At 36.5% G+C, this 19,149-nt stretch overlaps 1 long non-coding RNA gene across 2 annotated transcripts in view; it reads left to right on the top strand.

Annotated features, from left to right (window-relative positions):
* LOC135444972 (uncharacterized) overlaps positions 1-18,887 on the top strand; it is a 205,395-nt gene extending 186,508 nt beyond the window's left edge. For both annotated transcript variants that reach the window (XR_010439394.1, XR_010439393.1), the window contains one exon: positions 17,306-18,887. This is a non-coding gene — a long non-coding RNA (uncharacterized LOC135444972). The remainder of the gene's footprint in view (positions 1-17,305) is intronic.
* The last annotated feature ends 262 nt before the right edge of the window (positions 18,888-19,149 follow it).

Genomic DNA, 19,149 nt, shown 5'->3' with positions numbered 1-19,149 from the left:
AGAGGCTCTTTCCCATGAATTCACACCCATTCACATGAATTCACTGCATGAAAGTTCTCACCTTTGAAAGAAAAGTTCAAAGTTGAGTATGCTTTCCTGACTGGCATTATTTCCAGCTCAGTTCCCCCTGGTTGGGAAATATATTATCACATTCTTGTCTAGTTCCCACTGTTCTAAAGGTATCTAAAGAGCTTTGTTTGTAGAGGTTTGTGGTTTGTTTTTTTTTTTTTTTTTTACTTTTTTCACCTTAATGATCCCCTCTTTGGTCAGTGGAAATCAGGAGCTGTTTATTCAATTTCTGAAACACCCACTTCATGGGATTCTGAGTGTCATTAGCTCTGCCCATGGCTTTTGAAAAACAAATCTATTCTGATTTGGAATTGCCAAATGACTGTCTGGGGTCAGACATAAAGGAAGCAGGAAGAGAGCAACAGTGAACAAGGAAACATTAGTATGAAAACAATTTTACTTCTATGAATCATAGAGCCTGTGGTGAAATTAATTAAACAAGGTCCTGGGCACATTCAGAGAAGGAGTTGAAAGGTAAAATACCTCTATGAAGGTGAAATAAGTTCATAGTATTATTTGAAGTGCTCTGAGGGATGTTCCATACACAAGGAAAATGGGAAAAAATTGGAAGTTGAGGTCTGTGGGCAAACACAGTGTATTTTATTTTTCTGTTGCACAAGAGGAAAGCAGTTATACTTGTAAGCACATTAGCCCAACATCAGGGGATAGAAAGACAAACTTTTGTAACCCACAGATGGGAAGAATGAACTGATACCAAAAGCTTTTCCATTTTTCCCACTGCATCAGAGACAGGAAAAGAATCTTTACTACAACCTTTGGATACCTCTTGTTTGCTTAGAGCAGGATTGCTACAGCAAGTTCCATGCAAACATAGACAGAACTTCCCTCCTTTTCAGTCTGAGCTGTATTTTTAGTTCTGTGCCCACAACTTTGAAAAAGATATTAGCCAACAGATGTACACCCCTGAATTTGGTAAAATGAAGCTTCAGCTCTGTAGCTTAATGAACAAAAATCAAATTAAATCACTACAGCTACATCCATGTACAATTTTGACAATGTATATATTTTTTCCTACAAGAAAAAGGTATAATTATGCTTTCTGACTGCAATAAGATTTGCTTTTTCTATTCTAAAATTTAACTTTTCTCTTCTTGTAATGTTGTAGCTTTCTGCCCTGGTTTCTATGCAAGTTTCTAGTTTTTGCAATGTAAAATAGGCCTGAGTTTTCCTCTGCATCTACTTTTTTTTCTCTTTTTTTGGCCACAACACAAATACTTTTTTCTTTTTTAATTTATCTGTCTGTGTTCTTGCCAATTTTTAATGAGTACATTGCGGCTTACTATTAAAAGTGAAGAACAAACAAAATCATGTCCTAAAACATCCTGTTCTGGCCTGTACAGGTTTGCATGTAAATTTTAGGCAGGAATCTTTCTTCCTGATCTAAATATTAGTTGCTGCAGCAAATGGAGAATGTTGTTACTTTTCATTCAGTAAAAGAACCATAGAACAGTCCCATATTTTGACATTTTCAGGGAAATAGCGGAAAAAAGTAAATCTTTCGACAAAGTTGGCATGAATGAGGATGACACAGGCATACATTTCATTGCTGGGGGGGAAAGACAGGCATTAGAGGGATGATAGGATAAAGCATAAACAGAATGTGGTTTACTGTCAGATGAACTTGCTACACCGAATTCTCTAGTGGTGTAAGAAAATGGGACAGTGTTGGCTTCTGCCTCTGTATCAGACAATGACAGATATTGTTACATGCTTGGCATAAAACTGTTTCAATAACATCCTATAAATGAGTACTTTTATTTTCTCAGAAATGTTTATGTTAAAACAAACAAACAAAACCCCACCCTTTTAACTGATCTATTAGGAGAGCAGAGCACTAAAATAAAAGCTAGCAAATTAGACTAAGTTACAACTTCCCAGTGCCATTAAAGCTGGATGTTTATTCATTAAACCTCAATAACTGCATATTAATGTTTAATGTATATTAAACATTTGGATTTGATGAATTCCTAGCAAGGCATGGTGCTCAATGAGCGCTTCTTGAATTTTTTTTTGATTTTTCTCTAAAGTCTGTGACACTGAATGTCTTAGGATACTTTTTTGTCAGGGGCAAATCCTTCTGATGTCTCACAGGGCCAGAGAGCCAGAACTGCTCCCAGCTGTTGGTGGAATGGATGCTGTTCCTCTCAGGGCAGAAGCTGATGTGAGATCAGGAATAGAGCACTTCATTAAACTGCATTGGTGGGTGAACACTTCTCAGATAGTTGAGGTTAAAGCCTGAATATTTTGGACTTTGTTGTTAGCTGATTGCTTAGTCAGACATGAGAAAAACTTATTTGTCTTCTTCTGACTGTGGAGTAGCTGTAGGGAAAGCTCTGTCCTTGCAAACTTTGCTTCTGTGGGAAGAACATAGTTTCCAATGAGCAGTTTAAAGTCAAATACCAGAACTTCCTGCAGATCTGTTTTTGACTGTGGCTCATTTACCTGAATATTCTGATTTTGTGCCAAAACAGTAGGAAGGGACATCTATCTAGGAGTAAAAAGTCCACGAATGCTTTATTGTTGCATGTGATCAAATGCAAATTGCACAAATATGAATCCTTCAATCCATTATAATTTGCAAAACTCTCACTAAGTAGATTGCTACAAAATACTGCAGGCTTCTTGCCTCTGGAAGAATTTTCTCAATTTTTTTTAAAATTTACAGACTATTGTACTGCAGAGCCATTTAGAAGCAGGAATTTTTGTTTTCTTTTTGATTTTATGTTTTGATGTTCCTAGTTTTGGGGCTATGATTGAATAAGAACTATCATACACACATTTCAAATTTTAAATTTGATGTTAACACTTGAATCCAAACTTTCTTAAAGTTTTTGGATGGTGGTGGAGTATCTTGGTGTTCTAGGCCAGTCACATCTGTAAGTTAGAATAAGGAAACGAAAATTGCAAGGGATTATTTTCAGGAAATATTTTTCTAGCAATTATTTGCTTCTGACCACCCCTCCTATCCCCAACCAGTCTGTAAGATCAAGATCTATTCAATTTTCACTGTTTGAAAAAACTCTTGTCAGGCACTGGGGGAGATGTGAATGTGGAGGGTTTCACTGCATACCAATTTTAAGACAAAGATAAACGTAGGATTTTTTCTTTTGAAGGCAGTATGTTTGAAATCTGAATCATCCACTGTCAGTAAATGGGACAAAACCAGGACAAATGATGGAATCAAAGCCTAACATCCTTAGCATAACCTTAAAAACAAATAAACCTGAAAGGGTGCCAGCATGCATGTACTTGCAGGAGAATGTTTGCAGCTCCCTTGTTCCTATTCCTTGTGCTGACAACTTCCAGCTGTGTGAAATATTTAAAGTGGGCTAATGTAAGCCCACTGCTTAGCTGTACAGTGAGAATAATACTATCAGTTACACATTTAAAGAGAGCTGAGTGAAGTCAGGAGTAAAACACAGGTTTTAAAATTTTCAATTATGCTTGGAAAGTAATACGTTTTTCCAGTTTTGGAAGGTGTTTGGCAAAAAGCCCCAAAATCTTCTGTTCAGCACCTTTCTCTGCTTTCTCCTAAAGATGGTTTTTATCAACTAACTTACCAGCACTTCAGACTTTCTCTTTCAAGTATCTATCATCTATTTCTTATACCAGCAGCAGTCCTTGAAGTTTTAGGCTGCTGCTTTAAAAATTTGTGTTTATAGCCAAGCCCCTTTCAGAGGCCTAAGCACATAATGAGATTTTAATATAAACTCAGAGATGGATACTGGGAGTCCGCTTTCAATTCCTTTCAAAGCCTTAAACTCCCTTTATTTCCTTTCATCCTTGGAAGAAAGGCATTTATTGAGAGATTTTTTTTTTAAGGAAGTCCCCAACTGATTTGGCAGTTTATTGTTATTGCACCTGAGTGCAGGAAGCATGTAAATTTTTAAGATTCTATTTGATGGCCAGTCTTAGTCTCAAACTGCCCATTAGATTTCAAAGATGACTCTGGTGGGCATAAATGTGTGCTCATTGATATATTTATATCTATTTCTCCATCTTAGTTTTCATTTGCATATGTTTTCATATCTCTCTATATGTATACTGAGAGATAAATTTTATATATATATATATGTCTATATATATGTATGTATGTATTAAAATAGTTTTTAAATCTGTATTAGGTTTCAAATCAGCACAAGAGTGTACAATTTCAGCAAGCCAGAAAAACGTTTTGCTGACAGCATGTTTTACCTTTCAAACATTTCATTTTCATTGGAAGCAATATTTTTTGGGTCTTAAATTTCAAATTAAAAATCATTTTAAACATACAAAAGGGATTATTTTGTTTTGAAACTGTCAAAACAGATCACTTCAGCAACTTTAGGAACTCTTTTTTGAAGAAGACATTATTTAAAACTGTCTTTTCCACCTTTAATTTCACCCAGCTGATGTTTTCTAGCAAAATAAATGAAAATAAGAAGAATAAATTATGAATGGGTTGCTTTTCAGAGAAACCTCTGCAGTATTTTGTTGACTAATGGGCAAAATTGTATATAAAGATTAATTATAATTGTCAAGTAAGTTGGAGTGGCTATTTTAACTGCAATATGAGATTATTGAAGATACAAAATGGAAAACACACATCCAGTTTAGATAAATAGTCATAGTTTAAGGGACTTTGGCAAAACTAGTACCCAACAAAGGATACGTAATCAATATAATATACTTCTACACTTAAACCATTTTGGGCTATGGAAAATGTAAATATAACTATCAAATTTTTTGTGGTAAGTTCCAGTCCTGACTGGAACGTTATAACTATATTTATGTGGTGAGTTCTTGGTAAAGACTAAAATGTATATTGTACAGTAATGTCTAAATTAGTTCCAAAATGTGGGGAGTGTTTTTTTTATTTATGCAGATGCTTAAAGATACATTGGGCCTGTGCAGTGGAAACAGGGTTATAATGATAATTTGGGATGTTTCAGGATGAAAATGGTCAAGTGATGGGGGCCCCACATGCACCCCAGAATCTGCATGTTTTCACCATCAAATTAAATAAGGGTATTCAGGACAATGGTATGATTAGGGAAGGAGAATGGCTTTATTTTTTGGTTGTGGTGCACTCAGAGTGTATAGTTTGTATGTTATTTCACATAATTGTTCATTGGAAACATGCAATGTGTATGAATGATCTGAGCAGAAGCTGTAAAATGAATCTCTCCATAGCATACACAGGGACAGTGTCTCTGCTCCTCTTCAGATGATGGCTTTAGAAACATTTTGCACAACCTGTGAGTAAAAAGACAGAATAATTACTGCAATTAGAACATCACAAGCTGGGCCCACACTTAGCAGCCTCTTATAGAGATCTTTGATATTTGTCTGGCATTTACTCTTTACAAAACAGTGAGAGGTGTATCTCACCTTAAATAACATAACAGTATATTTAAAATACATTTAAAATATATTTAGCATAACAGTATATTTGAAATATTTTTTCCCGCTCTCAATAAGTACTTTCCAGACACTTGTTTTTTGCATTTCAGTCAGCACATGCTAAAATATTGCCGTTAGTTCCATTTTTCCAGTGTTCTGACTTTGGGTTTTATTAACCAAACGTCTTTTAATCAAAGCACTTTACAGCTTTCCAGCTTTGCCCAGGCAGCTTTTCCAGCAGGTCTGGTTGTTTTGCCTGAAAGAAGGAAAAATTTGTAATAAAGTTTATTTTCTTGAATGCAACCCTGCTTATTTACAAAGATCATCTAACGGCTGGTTTCTGTAAGCAATGGAAGAATCGGGAAAGAAAAAAAGATTATTTCATTGTTTCCAGTGTCAAGGCTCTTGAAACTTTTGCAAATGTATTCCAAACATTGTCCAACTCCAAAATATACTCTCCAGACTTCTCTTACAAAAATGTCCTTTGATTTCTCTGAAAAATAAATTGGGGTATTTTCTTGCTTTATGTTACTCCTCAGAGTTCCTGAAAGAGATGCTTGTGTGAGTTATGTCAGGCAGCAAAGTGGGATCCTGGGGCCAGCGCCAGGCTTGGTGCCCTCTTCCCCACAAAGCACACGGTGATGTTGGCCCAGCAGGAGAGTGGGAAGGTCCTGACCTCCCCAGGCTGCTGGAGTGCTGGGAGACAGCAAAAGGGAGCAGCCATGGGAGGGACTGTGAGCACTGCCTCATGCTCTCTGCCCTCAGCACTCTGCTTTCACTCCTTCCCAGGCAGATCATAATAATTTCAGATTATTTTTTTCCATAGATTGTTCCTTCATCACATTAGATTTATTGTTTTTGTTAATTTTTTACAAAAAATTGGTCATTCATTTCCAAGAAGAAGGTTGGAGGAGAGTAGGTGTTTTGACAGTGTTTATTTTCTTTATTTGTTTTTTTGAGTAGCTATGTATCTTCTGTGGTTTGGAGATCTACACTGATATTTGGTAGTGAAGTGCCTTTGATTGTGCTCATGAAATTTACCCTATTTATGTTAAACTGGAAACAGGGCATGAGGGGGAATTGCCATTGTCAAACATGTTAATAGAATTTTACATCTTCTATTTTGTTTGTTTTGATGACGATATTCCTAATTTTCAGAAGATTTTATCAAACAAACCAAAAGACTTCTCCACAGGAAGATATCATTTGATGCTAACTTAATTCTGAACTAAGACAGAACGGCTGAGAGACATAAAATTAATGTAGAAACATCTATAAGGTACAAATATCAGAAATGTTTAATTTTTCCCAGTTCAACCCCACAATTGCATTGATGATGTAAGCATAAGAAAGTAACCAAAGTACAAACGGAGAGAAGATTCATCACGCAGAAAATTTTGTTTCAAGAAATAATCTTCTGTGGTAAACTTATTTGGTGTGTGTGCTCCCACGCTTGCTATAAGAAACCTCTCTGCAAAAGAGATATTTTTTTCTGTTCAGTTTAGTAGAGATTTCTACAAGGAAGGATGACTACCCTTTCTCAAAACTGAATTTGAAATGGATATTGAAGAAATGAATTCTGTAACACTTTTTAAGCTGCCTTGAACATAGTAAGAATAATGTTGTTATTAATAACAAAGAATGTGATGTATTGGTCTGAGAGTGGAATTAAGTGACAATGAAACTCTGCTGCTCCAGAGAAGTCAAAAAAATAATGACAATCCATCTAAAATTAATTCCTACGTTTTTCAGGCCCCCTTGCTATTTCCTAACACTTTTTACTGAGCAGATGAACCAAGAACCAGCCTTACTAAGAAATTTCAGACATCTGCTTCCACTTAAAATACCTCTTTTGTTTCCTACTTTCATCAAGTTTCTTGGAGAGGGGAATTTCTCTCAGCCGGTGTTGTGATCTACATGAAATAATCAATAGCAGCATGTGATAATCTGCAGTGTGATAGACTAACAAATACAAACTAGACCAAGCACAAGATGGTTCTCTTGTTTCTATAAATATTTTACACTTTCTCAAAGGACTTAAGTTTATGAAGGCCTTGGAGACAAACGTCTGCAAATATAACACTTTGCTTTGCTCAATTCCAATTACATTTGAAAATGTAAAAATTTCTCTGGCATATGAACTCTCACATGCTTTGTCTGGGGAGAACATGATCCATGGATTCTGGCTTTTTGTAGAGCTTTAATTCTCAATTTTAACTCCTTAGAAGAAGCTACAGTTGAGCTAATATTAATCTAAACCAGAGATGTTTTTCATAAAGTTGCCACTAAGGTATTTATGTCATTATAAATACTGGGGAGAAGGTTTGTGCAGGAGTGGGAGAGCAGCTTGGCTAAGGGGTTAATCTTATCTTTAGTCATTTTGAATGAAGACATGCAAGAAAACAGCTTTTATAACCCTTTTTTTCTCTAAGTAAGGCTCCAAGTTTAGACTTGTTTTTATATCAATGCCATGTAAACATGGTGTTCTAAAAGGGCCGTCAGCCTGGTCCAGTCGTACATTACTCATGGGACTTTTTCACCATGCTAAGCCCTTCAGTCACTAAAAACTTTCTTATGCAGTGTAAAAACAAGGAAAAGAAAAACCAATCTTTGGTTTTGATTTTTCAAATGTATTTGAATAGGAACTGTACCCCTACCAGTGGCATGATCACTTTGATCCATGCTCCTGCTGAAAGGATGGTCTCATCCTCTCCTTACCACAGCCTTTGCTCAGTTTTTCCACCATTACTGTTTGTTCTTCCTTGCGTTGAGCTTTTCTGGGGAAGTGCCAGGGATGGGAAGAAATTGGAAAACAATGCTTTTTTACATAATGACTGAGAGCAAAGTGCTGGAAATACACAGCTTTGATACTTCATTGGGAGCTGCTTCATGACAGTGTAACAAAAAGTTAATTCCACTTTATTCAGATAAAAATGTAGGCAAGAGAAAACCTAGGTAAAAGGCTGAATGAAGAGAATGAGAACTGAGACTATTAAATATGTCTAGAGAATGGCAAGTGAAAGTAGGAAGTGCAATTGCTAGGACTTGTTGAAATTGTTATCTTTGTCACTTACTTGGAAATAGGACTGAGCTGCTCAGTAAATAATCAGCCACAAAAGTCCTACAAATCTGAAACTCAGTCTAGACAATGATGTAAGAAAAGATGTCATGGTAAAGAGGAAAGCTTGGAAAGAACTAGCTTATTCTTTATAAAATGAGTAAGCAAACAAAACCTGAGAAACTATCCTGAAGCATTTTGTTCTCTACAGAAAAATTATTTGGGGGAGAAGAGAATATTAGGAGACATGAATTTATGTCAGTGTATACCAGATGGAATGAATTTGTCAGACAGTATAGATGTGAAGAGACTCGCACAGTTTTGGGCTGCTTGTGAAAATTCATATCATTGCAAGAGCAAAAATCACTATGGGGGAGAGAGAAATAGGGTTTGGGCAATATCCTATGGTAAAAACACTTCCACACTGGAAGGGGTTGATTTCTGAAATCTTAAAAGCTAAAAGGATGCAATTTAAATTGACTTTTGTGGAAAATTTCATGCTTAAACACCTGGAGGAGATCTTTCCATCAATTGTTGTGGCTCCATTGACTTAGTTTAGTTGCAGTTATCCAGGGCCAAGGTCAAATTATTTTGCTGTAAACTTGGACAGAAGAGATGAGGTAGAGTTAAACACAGAGTAAATGGACATTGAAGATACACACATGTGAGATCCTTACAGTGTGATAATATTGGCTGTGGAGTGTCTACTTAGAGAAAATATAAATTGTTTTGTGCTTTTAAAGTAATTCTGAGTGAAGCCCAGTGTCGCGTGCTGAAGTACAGTGATCTTCCACTGGCTGGAAAATGGGCTGTATTCCATAATTTTTCCAAATACTGTTATTCTTTGCAAGAAGCCACATAGGAGAAGGATCAAATTTAAGTATTTATATATGAAATAAGTTGTAGAGATTCAAAATTACTTTCAAATCAAAACCAGATTTATGAACCACTGTTGCTTCTTGATTGAAGACTGCACTTTTATGGACTCTTTGTGCCCATCACTGAGGTTTTGATACCAAGATGCTGTTTCGTAAGCTTGGTAACACTTCTGATAGTAAATTAAAGATTTGACTTTTAAAGTCTATAGAAAGATCATAATTGAATTTGTGGTAAGTTTCTGACTTTTCTTTTTAAATATTCTTCTTCTCTTTCTTAAGTCATTAAACTAATGTAGTAGTACAACATATCTAAAAACAAATCTATTAATTATCCTGACCTAAACAAAGGGTCAAGGAACATTGAAGATACATTTTTAAATTTGAGTGCTGTTTGCCCTGAACACTTATTGGCCATTGCTCCAGTGGCTGTGCCCAGGAATTTTTGGAATTGCAGAAATATATAAACTCAGACTTTGAATTTCCTTTAGATACAAGAAAAGAGATATAGTTGCTGCAACAGAGTGTTCTGCACACCCTCACATGGTAAAAAAAGCAGAAGGAGAAAAACATGCTGCTTGGCAGGGGTACCAGTAAATTGCATAAGCAAAAGCTATGCCTGTAGCCACCATAAAAAACTAATTTTTACTTTAAGATTCCTGTGTTTCAATTCAGTCAATATAGAAGCTAAAGCACAAATGCCTTTAATAAGATATCCAGCGTAAGGGATGAGGAGAAAAAAAAGTGTTCTTGTGCCTCTGTTTTGTTGCTTGTATTTGGCTTTGAGAAAATAAAAGCTTTGCTTTCTGGCTGCAAAAAGATTTGCAGACAATTTCTAGGCTACTAAATTGCACGATGAGGCCATAACACCAAGCTCTAAAACTGGCAGCACAGAGGTCATTCAGAGGCTGTGTGATGGTAGTTCTGCATCAAATCAGAGCGGCATGAAGCAGTCCACATGTGCTGTCCTTGGGTATAAAACAGTGTGCTTTAGTCAGGTATTTGGACACAACAGATACTATCTCTGAAATTTAAGAGAATTCCCACTTTTCCACTCTAGCAATAGTCATAAACAGATGTCAAGGCTTGAAAAATGAATTTGGATGATACTAAGTCCTCTCTTACATTTCATCATGCCATGCTCAGAAAAGGGAGAGGAGGCAGGCAGCTGATAACCCCTCACAAGCAAAATGAGATGCATGGCTGGATGGAGAATTACAGTGAAATGAGTTGGAATTAATGCCAGCTTTCTGCTACAGGATGGACAACAAGGTACTCAAGGAGTACCTCTGCTTCTATACCAGTGAAATCTGTGTAGAGAAGGACAAGTTAAGGGCTTGTATCAGGGATAGTGCTGCTCACTGATGACAAGATGTAGCAGGCCAGAACAAACTTACCAATTACTCAGTTCCCCAGAGACATTAATTCAATTGTCTCTTGCTTCAGGAAAGTGGATTTTACTTGCAGATCAGCAGTTAGGCTACACATAGGGCAAGTATCCATTAATTTTCAATTATCTCCTGCAATAGTATATAAGTTTCCTAATTGCCCAGGAGAAAAAATTTATGAGAGGATGGGCAGCATTTTCATGGATGTGAGAGAAGTCTCCATCCTATTGCTGGTCATCTTTTCTCAGGCCTTACTTTCTGACAGCTGGACTGACGCTGCTGTTCCCAGAGCAGCATGGCTGTGTGGGGTATTAGGAGGAGTCCAAGTGCAGTTTATCTGCCTGGGGATTTTTCTCTCCACAGCAAGGAGAATTCACTGGCTTCAGAAGATGTGAATAAAAACATATGGCAGAGAGCAAAGCTCTGTGGATTATTTTATTTTAAAGACAAAAGCATTTCAGTGTTGTGTTGTTTTACTGAGTTGTGAGGAACTTGTTCTACAGTTCATTGTTTTATTTTGTGTGCTTGTGACCATGTGGCAGTGTTTAAAGCAAAACCCATGGGTGTAATGTCCTGTGCTGTCCTGACAATGATACCTTAAAAGCTGTGACAGATACACAGCCAGTGCCTTGCTGAAGGCAGCCCAATTATCACTTCATGAAAGTAGCAGAATCTTTGACTGACAGCTTCAGTTCTATTGTGATTCAGATTAAAGCAGCAGTTGTTTTCCAGGGACCTAATTGCACATTTTGCTTGTCTTGTTGAAGGAGGTGCCTGGACCTTTGTGTGTTAATCCTTTGTAAGTTATCTAGCTGGGCCATAGAACAAATTCTTCCTGGAGTTTCGATTTCCTTGTCTTCTGTTAGTAGGTCCAAGACTTCCGGAGGTATCTGCCTGCTAGAGAGGTAGGCAATAGCATTTTCAAGGTTTTGTCTCAATGTCCAGTTCAAAAAAGGGAACTAGTGCACCAAACTAGTTCTTGATCATTTAACTTCTTTCAGCAACACTTATTTGCAGGGTTGCATGCTTAACTGAAAAGAAATTACAGAAGCTCCCAAACAGCTGTGAGCTCTACGTCACCTGCCCAAATCCCATTACTAACTGGTGTGTCAACCTACAAAATAAAGCTGCAATTGCTGAATAACTCCATGCTATTTTTCCATCAAAACTCTCTCTCTTTTTTTTTTAGCTTACACAGCTGTCTCTTGCTGTCTTGGCATTACTGCTTGTCGATTAAAATTCTTGGCACAGAAAAGCCTTTACTTGTGGGTACATCATCCTTGTGATTATTTCTATTCCTCAGGGGACATAAAAGCACATAATCTCTGATTTGTAAAGCAGAGTTCTTACTAGTATCTCATTTTATAGTATTTATAATAGGGGCATAGTAGTAAGTTCCTCTGATTTTAAAGAATATTTTAGAAAATATGCTTTCTAATAAGGTGGTTGTAGCCACAGACCAATCAAACATGGACATGGACATGGATTGTACAGTAACTCAGCTTCTTCTCCCACCCCACAGTTTGGTTTGCATTTTCTTTTTGATGCATTCTTGTCAGGATGAAGTCAGTCCTGGATAACTTCTTCATGTACCTTGATTCTAAACTGGAAGTCAATGGAAGTCTTTTGAAATTTGTGTCTTACCCACAGGCAGCAGTTTGAGCCTTTCTTTGCTCTGCCAGCAGAGCAAGGTAGCAGGAGGTGGATTAGCATGCCAATCAGCAAAGCTACTCTATTGGGGTGCTTACTTTTAGGTGTTTCATTTAAACACCCACCTTTAAAACAGCTCTCATTAGAATTACACAGTGAACTCATAAAATCTCTCAGGTTCAAAAGGCTGAGAATCAATAAACGCTTTCCTTTTATTTAAAGCAGAGATTTAGAGTTATCTATGAAACAAATTATTACCTCTCTGAACCCAAAATTTGTCATTGTAAAATATTAATTTCATTTGCCATGGCCATGCTAGTCTACTTAAAATTTGGTTAAATGATATGCAATAACTTACATAAGGTGGCCTCTTTCACATATTTTCTGAATTAAATTTATTTAGTCAAAGTCATAAAAGATAAAAATTACCCAAAAAAAGCTAGCATGGAACCATACATAAATACAAGGTCATTAAAAAAATGCAGCTTTGTTGAAAGACAAATGTTTTGCAGAACGATTTTTACTTAGGAACTGATTATGCTTATGTATCAACCCAAAAAATTTGCACAAGCATAAAGAATTTATCCCAGTTTAAGTTCAAGAGAAGCATAGAGAATTTCTTATTTTCTGTTGCAGAGTACAAAAGTATTCGTAATCCTGAAATGTATTAAGGATGAGAAATCTGATTTTTATATAGGTGTAAAATTATATAAATGCATGCCTTCTCATTAGACTGTTTTGCAGTAAATTACTGTAGTCTTAAAGGCTGCTTTAAGAACAGATGCATTAATAGTGAGTTTAGGTTACCAAACTGTTAAAATCATGCTTAGAGTTTTTTCCAGTAAAAATGCTTCAGTGCTTGCTGTAAACACAGTTCTACACAGTAAATCTTACCTTGGTTTTCTGTGGTGAAATCAACAGTTCTTAGATGAGAATGTTGTGTCCAGTTCTTGCTTTTGTAACGAATAAACTAGATGTTACAAATAGTTGTGAAATACTTTTTGTAGAGCCACTTAATTTACATGTTCTGTCATTCACTTATAAAAAGAGAATTGCTGCAATTTCTTATTATGTCAAATGTTCATAGTGAGAAAATATTCAATCTTATGATGAAATTAAAATAAGAGAATATTTGCTAATGCATTTATGGCAAACAGCACATATATGTAGTATCAGCATCTAGGGAAGCAGGAGTCTGGAGAAGTTGGAGTGTTTGCTGCTGGCAAATGTTCTCAGGATGAACATTTCCTTATCAGATTATCAATAAATGGGCATTTTGATGACATTGTCTTTGGAAATATTAAAATTTTTGAAATATATTAAAACTCTACACAACAGAACTTCTTGCATGGAAATGAATGAAAATTGTATTATGCTTGGTACTAACTCTTTAGTTAACACTCATTACTAACTCATTACTATAGTCAATTAGCTACATTCACTTTTGGATGTGTGTAGGCAAGCTCTTTTGAGTTCCTAGTTATGTGCATATATATATACATAAACGTACTGTTTGCTGTTGTGTCTTTAACCAGAAATATTTCTTGACACCCCGTGTCTTTAACCAGACATATTTCTTTTGTCTCCTTTGGAGCATCCATATTTAAGTTGTAAGTATCTATGTGGGAACCAAAAGGAAAAAAAGGTGACAGAGTCTGTTAGCCACAGAAAATAAACACACAAATTAATGTTCACAAGCACATCTTGATCAAATATTGCACATTTTCCAGTGCATGTTGCTCTGTGTGCAAGTTGATTGTTGTTACATACAACAAAAATAAGGTTCCAGATTTATCTTTTAAGTGTATTGAGATATTAAAATATGTGGTCCATGAAACACAATATCTTTTTAATCTATACAGTTATTACCATAGAGGTTTTAACAAGGAAGTCTGCTTTTTTCCCTATAAACTAAATCTTCCTTTTCCTGAAATCCCCCACCTTCCATATTACCATTTAATCTTATGCAGACAACATGTGCAAAATTAGTTGTTCTCCTGATCAAATTTGCACTTCATTTCATTTGGTGTTAGAGTATTTTAAAGAGTCAGCAAATATGGTGTATGTTCCAGACCCATTACCTACAGAATGTTCACTTTTTGGAAAAACTAAAGCTCAGAATGATAACTTCCTGAAGTCTTCATTTTACTGAATGGCGTCAAACAAAAACCATAAATTGCTCTGTCATATAATTAGCTAAGTTCCCCCTGTGGTTCTGTAAGCTGCAGCCAGGCTTTTCTCGCTTGCTTTTTCCAGAGGCATTCCATTGTGTAAAGCTCTGCTATTGTTTTATTGAATGGAAGAACATGGAAAGAACAACCAGTGGGCAGCTTTAACCTCACTTCACCCCACACTGGTTTTAAAATTCAGCTGATGTTCTTCAGTAGAAAAATGAATGATAATATCAAACAGCTTGGAAAGTGAAAGGAGTGGCTGCATCTACCAATTATTCAAAGTAACCCACTGCATTTTAGGGTAATGCACCATAAATCATGGTATTTAGTGGCCAGTTTCTGACAGGCACAGACAGACAAGTATTTCATGTATTTCTTCATGTCTTCATGAAAATACTAGAAAGGCCTTGCCTCAGTGTGAATCATGGTCAAGTCTTACAGGTATTTTCTCTTCTATCTTGGAGTCTCATCTTGCCACTATTGAGGTCAGGGAGAGTTTAATGATTGAAAACATGCTTGCAGTGATACCATCCCTCCAGACTCTTAACAATCAATTCAAACAGCTAATAGCTCAAAAGGAATCCTCTTATGTCTATCCTACTTCCTCGGTTGAACATTTTGCTCAAATTAAAGTCCTGGCTTCTTATCATCCTTAATTGATAATCTTGATCTCAAAGTAGGCTATAAATACTGCCCTTTGCAGTCTGTGATTTACACTCCTGCAGTTCTCACTTTCTTTGCATGTCTGCTTTTCTTAAAAACACATTTTTTCCTTTTATATATAATAAGTGAATGACTAGATTCATTGATTCCAGTTTGTGGTGACATCTGGAATTTACTGAGCAGTTTTAAGTTTCCAGCAAGGTTCTTCATTTCTGAAAGTAAACTGAAAGCCTGCAGTGATTTTGGTGTTATGACATATCATAGTTTACACAAAGGCAAGTGCAGTCCAGCCTAGACAAGTTTGGGGCAGCTGATTTTGAATCAGGGCAGTGTCAGTGGTGCATCAGGGAAACCAAAAAACAGAGAAAATGCACCTTTGTGCTTCTCTGAATGATTTTCAGTGATCAAAGTTTTCTAGTTTAAATCTTACTTAAGTGCCTTCTCATGACACTGAAGTAATTTTTGTGAGTGCAAGCAAATGCCATTTAATTTCCTCTGATATGCACAGGAATTTAGACAGTTTTCAAATAACAACTCTCCCCTTTTTACCTTGGACAGACATTTTCTGCTTTTGCTCCCCATACCAAAAGGAGCAACCTTCTTCTGCATCTTCACTAATGCAGTGGCTCGAGTCCTAGTCAAGTGTGAAGTCAGAACATAACCCATTTCTCTTTAAATATATGTAAAGATTTCACATTATTGTCTCACCTGCCAGGGATGTAATTTTAAGGACAGAAACAAAAGAAAATATGCTTTCAGATTATATTTTCTTCCTTTCTGCTTCATGGCTACCCTCTAATGAATGAAACAAAACAAAAAAACCCAAAAAACCAGCAACAACAAAAAACCCACCCAAAACCATGACATGCTGAGTAAATGTTACAGGAAAAAATTACTTCTGAAACATATTAGCTGCCTACAGTGACAGCCCAGGTCTCAGTTCAAAGAAGATTGTCCTGATCATCACAGACACTTTGGAATATGTCCTTCCCACATTCCTCTGAAACCACAGGACATCCTGCACCATAATAATAACAACCTGTGGGTTGTTAACAGCCAGGAAAGAAGGGAGAGAAGTTGTACCTAAAAAAGAAACTCTCAGACCTTTCTTCTGTACTCCAAACTCTCAAACTGATTCCTGAACTGAGTTCAACACACTCATCTGTGTTTTCTACATTATTTGAAACATACTTCAAATGTTATGATATGTAGGCTAATATGTGCTGTTTACTTCGGAAGGGAAAAGTCTCAGTGACACTTTTATCTTGATTGTCCTTGAGGGTTTTCTATGAGTCTTAGAACAAACCAAGCTATAAAAATAAGATCTACAAGTAAAATAATATATCCTTGGCACGTAAAAGGCATGTGTATGCTGAGCTATTTACTATTTTTCAGGAAGAAAGTGAAAATGAATAAGTCTGCTAAGTTCTGTCACAAATTCTAACTAAGGAGATGTTCTGGGAGCTTGGCACTGCTAGCAAGGGATCTTTTTGAAAAGCAAATTGTACTTCTCAAGACAGTGTGTACTCTGTTCCCTTTTACTTGCTTAAGAAGAGGGCACATCAGAGACTAAGGAAATGTACATGGAAATGCATCCAAATCCAGTCCTTCTATGTTTGGTGAATAGCAACTGTTTATGGGTGCTATTTACTTTGAATATAGAGTGAAGAAATACTCACCATTAAATAACATCTCTCTGAGGTGTTTTCATGGTACATGAGCTTCATCTCCTAAGAAATACTCATACTTTAATTTAAACAAGAATGTTTTCTATGTATTATTTTGTTTGTTTGCTGCATTCATCATAAATTTATTACATATTTAATGCTTATTCAGGAAAAAAAAGGTTTTTCTTCCTCCATAGAGGTTAAGTTAAAATGGTAATAGTAACTCAGAGAAGGGGGCAGCAAAAAAGTAGTTTTAATAAATTCAGTCCTTCATAATGGGAATTAAGTTTTTCTCATAGTTTTCACATTCAGTTTTGCTTGAAATGTTTCTTATAATTTTCTTTTTTCCTGTTCCAAGGTGGCTTTCTGCAGTCTCACACTGCAGTGCAGTCTCTACTTTTCCTAACGCCAAAAGACTGATAGAATCAGAGACAGAAACCCTCAGAGAGAATGCAATATTTTACTTCACCAAAATGAAAACAAAATCCTTTGATTGCAGAAGAGTTTGGTTTTTTTCTTACAAGGGCTAAAGACATCTTGGCAGCTCTTCTGCTTTTCTTGTGATTTGTGGCATTGTTTATTATGGAAACAAATTGCCCTTCTATTGGAGGATATTGAGCCAAATTTGCTGATGTCAGTGAAGATACCCTGTGGCTTAAATGAGGTTGTTATAGCCCATGCAGGAACTTAAGAGGCTTATAAAAATTCTGCAGAGAAACATCCCACTTTTGGAGTTTTGGAACATTTTTAAATGAGAACTCTGGCAATGTGGAGTGAAAGTAGCATCCAGCTTTTGGGTTGGGCTTCAATTTTAAATGGAAGAGGAAAAGCTTCACTGATGTCTGGCAGCAGAGGTCTCCAGGAGCGAGGACAGGAGTCAGATTTTAGTGAATATTGTCTCACCTGTGGTGGATCAGCACATTCTTAAACCAACCACAGCCCAGTACCTACTGCTTCTGTCAGCACCAGCATCACCACAAATGCCAGGAAAATCATTCCTTCAATAGAGGGAAATCTCTGCTCCATCTGGCAGACACAGTTTAGTGCTAAGAGAACAGCACAGATTTTTTCTAGTTACTCCTTTGCTTTTGAGACACAATGAACTCCATGCTCAGGTCTGATGAGAAACTAGAATTAACTGTTTCTTTCCACAGCAGTGTAGAAAACCAGATTTCCTAACCACCGATAACAACTCCTGCCCAGTAGAGGAAGTGCCAAGCCATTAAAAAATGCATCAGATCTTTCTCAAGTACTGAAGAGATGAAAAAAGGCATGACAGGGGAAAATAAGGGAAAGTTTTGTTAGTCTATTCCATATTGTGCAGGCAATTTTGTAGGAGCTTCGGGTGAGGGGCTGCTTCCAGCTCCTTTTTGGATGAGGTTCTGCTGTTCTGCATGCTGGGTCATGGCATGAGGAGAAAACACCTCATCTGCATTGACAGTAAAATATCATGGACCCCTTAATTGTGATAAATACAATGTCTTGAACTTCATCTATTAACTACTACTAGCCATGTGCTACTACTATGGTTTGAGCAGCACCTCTCTGACCCAGCACCATAATCACAAGGCTTGAAGAGAACATTTTTGCAGTGAGCATAGCCTTGCTGGGTATGCAGTTTTATTAGGCTGTGACAGTGTACTTTCACAGCAGTTATTTCAGTCAGTCCCATTAAATATGACATGTTCCAAGCCTTTCAGCTTCACTGCTTTCAAGTCTGCAAAACAGACTTCTAAGATTGACAGAGTGATAAGGAGACAGCACTGCCCTCTTTCACCTTGGAATATGGAAATGTAGAAACAATACAGACTGTTTGTACTTCATGTCTTAATAAGATCTGTATCTTTATATATACACATCTATGCATGTAATTTGTGAATGTAATATGCTTTATTCCAAGAACATTTGACCTGTTGGCCCAGTTTGGAACCTATACAGGCCACAGGGCTCCATTAGATTGCTTCCTGCTAGCTTCACATAAGCCCTAGTCTAAATTTCTTTTTTTTTAAATAGAAATGAGCTTTGACCAATAAAATAATTATAATTTCACAAGTGGACTCTCCTTGGGAAAATGGACTAGATATGTTTCCCTCTCTCTTTAAGGGCAAAATTATTTTAGCTGAAAATTGCATAATTCTGTTTCTTTTACCTAAGGCAAGTTTTACCAGTGAGCCACCATCAAAGGTATGCATTTAAGCAGAA

This window comes from Zonotrichia leucophrys, chromosome 3, assembly GCF_028769735.1.
Source record: "Zonotrichia leucophrys gambelii isolate GWCS_2022_RI chromosome 3, RI_Zleu_2.0, whole genome shotgun sequence".
NCBI classification, from domain to species: Eukaryota; Metazoa; Chordata; class Aves; order Passeriformes; family Passerellidae; genus Zonotrichia; species Zonotrichia leucophrys.
Note: the sequence above shows the minus strand (reverse complement) of the source record. Positions and strands in the feature narration are given on the sequence as shown.